We start from the raw sequence: 3,270 nt of genomic DNA, 5'->3' as shown, positions 1-3,270 counted from the left end.
AACCTGCATTGCTGTGGAAAAAGAATAACAATTCACAAAGAATGATGGAGCTTACAATCGTAATTTTGCTGTTACATCATATGCAGATGCAAGAATGTTTGTTACCTGGGCTAAGTATGGATACATAAATAATTAAATTATTCAGTAAGATCCAAATACCTAAATCATCCACTTTCATTTCTAAGCTCTAGCTGGATGTTTGTATTCTGCCCCCTCCAAAATTCATATGTTGAAACCTGTCCCCGTTCTGATGACATTTGGAGGTGGGATCTTTGGGAAATGATTGGGTCATGGAGACAGAACTCTCACAAATGGGAGGATTAGTGCTCTTACAAAAGAGACCTTAGAGTGTTCCCTTGCCCCCTCCACCATGTGAAGACCCAGCTGGAAGACAGCTGCCATCTGTAAACCAGGGAGTGAGGCTTCACCAGACACCACATCTGCTGGCACCTTGATTGTGCAGTTCCCAACCTCCAGAACTGTGAAAAATAAATGCTGTGTAAGCCACCTAGTTTATGGTATTTTTGTGATAGAAGCCCAGATAGACTAAGACCCGAGGTGGGGGAAAGAACTGTTCCTCAAAACATTATCAGGGGTTATAAATCTCAGTTAAGCTCAACAGAGAACATTGTGTTATAGCAGCTCTTTCAGGTTGCCAGGTTCCTCAACAAAATTACTAAAAAAAAAAGAGATAATTTTGAATATTTACTCACTCTTAGTATCCTGCTAAAAGACGAATTTTTCTTCAGCATATTTGAACTTCAAAACTGAGGAACTATAAACAATTAGTTTTGAAATGTTAAATGAAGAATCTTTATTTTTTAAAGCGAAAAAGTCTAACTCTACTTTGAACTTATGTAAACCTTGTCTGTTAAGGCACTATAATTAAGAAATATTGAATTTGGAAAAAGCAGAGTCAATTGCTTGTCAGACTGAAATATTATTGTATTCTACCAAAATCTACTATAATAGCTAGATTCATCTCCATGTGAAAAACGGTACTGTTCTGTTGGCTCTCCTCCCTGCCACCACCTTAACCAAAGGAGAATACAGGCAAAACAAACAGCTGAACAACATAGTCACATACCAAACGCAAGATTTTTGGTGAACTATATTTGAACAAGTGACTTAGACCTCAGGTCTCTCACCTCATCCCAAATCTACAAAGAGGCTGAGAGAACACTCAAAGACACACCTGCTGATGTAAGATCTTTCCTGCAAAGCAGAATTCACATCCATGTACTCAGCCTGTTTCAAGAAGGGAGGTCTCCTGCAGCAACACAGCGGAAAAAGAAAGAAAGAATGTTGGAGCTTCAATCACCCCTTAACCTCACTTTGTCAGTATAAATCAAAGAAAGGAACAGTTCAAACTTCTTTGCTCCTGAGCCCAGGAAACTCCTCTAATAAGATGTGACCCAGCCAATGTGATGTCTGGATCACCCACTGACCATTCTCATTCCAAGTGATCAAGAGTGAGGCGGAAGCTCCTTCATGGCACTTGCAAAAGTTCAGAAGCATAGGTGGGCATTTCCTCCTGTATGGACCAGTGTGGGAATGTGAAGATAGGAACAGAATATCCCCCATGAACTCTTCCCAGGTGTTTGTTGGGCTTTGCTTCCAGGCTTACGGTCAACCAGAGCAGATGAACCCACTTCAGAATGGAAATCAGCATTTTGTCTGAGCAATGCTGCTCCTGTGTTCGTGAGGATGCTTCTTTTGCATCCTCCAGGGACAGTGTGTTGAGTGGTCTAACTATCGCCCCTGAAGCCTAGAGGAAGGATAAGAACTCTTTAAATTTGCCTCAACTCCACCCCACACCAAAGGATAGAAACTCATTCCTATTCTTTTTTTAGTAAGTTGTTTTGATCCACATTGTGCAAATCACAGCTCAAAAATGTATACAAGCTCCACATGCCAGCATAAAACTACTCAAAAAACACACCATACAAACAACATTCAAATACCCCAAATTTGAATATTAATTATTTGATTGTTAAAGTAAGAGAGTACTAATATTCTAAATCATATTTCCCTTCCCCTTGTAAACTAAATTCATTATTTTTTCCGTCTTTTTCTGGTTTTAATGGATTTATCAAACTGTGATGGAGCCAGATTTCTTTTAGCAGCTGCAGTGTTTTGTGCCATCTTTGAAGCACTAGAATAATTATAGTTTCTTTAGCAGCTACAAAGTTGAATTTACCCAATTCCAAATTACTCATGCATTCTGCAGTGCCTGAGAATTATTGCACCAAACTTATCATAACAAACTTTACAAAATACAAGCAAGCAATTCCTTTGCCGCTGGAGCCTTGTCCCAAGCAAAATTATTTGTTCCCAGTTTTGTGAACTGTACAGTCTAGGTCTATATCTTTGTTATCTGCAGCAATATTACTGAGTTGTATCCTAGGGAAAGACAGGCACACGAAGAAAGCACAATTATAGATAAAATATTTTGTTTTCAGGCTAACCAACACAGACATCAGTCTGGGTGTGTGGTGGAGAAATCCTTTCCAACAAATTTAAACCCACATTGGAGAAATTGCCCATTAATGGTCATACTACATTTCCTGTAACAATGGGGAAATTCATTTGGAAATTCATTTCACCTTTAGAGAGAAGCACTGAAAGTGCTATCTCCTTATAGAAAAAGAATTTGATAAAATCAACATCCATTTATGATAAAAACTTTTACCGCACTGGGTATAGAGAGAATGCCGCTGCTGCTGCGAAGTCGCTTCAGTCGTGTCCAACTCTGTGTGACCCCAGACGGCAGCCCATCAGGCTCCCCTGTCCCTGGGATTCTCCAGGCAAGAACACTGGAGTGGGCTGCCATTTCCTTATTCAATGCATGAAAATGAAAAGTGAAAGTGAAGTCACTCAGTCGTGTCCAACTCTTAGCGACCCCATGGACTGCAGCCTACCAGGCTCCTCTGTCCATGGGATTTTCCAGGCGAGAGTATTGGAGTGGGGTGCCAATCTCAATAAAAGCCATTTATGACAAATCCACAGCCAATATAATATCCAATGGCATTCTACAGATTTAATAAAACTGAAAGCCTTCCCACTAAATTCTTGAACAAGCCAAGGATACCCACTCTTATCATTACTATTCAAATTCAAAGTCCTAGCCATAGCAATCAGACAAGATTAATAAGAAGTATTCAAATTGGAAGAGAAGAATTAAAATTATATACAGATTACATGATACTTTATATAGAAAACTCTAAAGAACTCACACAAAAACTGTTAGAACTAATAAATGAATTCAGC

This window comes from Capra hircus, chromosome 1 (assembly GCF_001704415.2).
Source record: "Capra hircus breed San Clemente chromosome 1, ASM170441v1, whole genome shotgun sequence".
NCBI classification, from domain to species: domain Eukaryota; kingdom Metazoa; phylum Chordata; class Mammalia; order Artiodactyla; family Bovidae; genus Capra; species Capra hircus.
Note: the sequence above shows the minus strand (reverse complement) of the source record.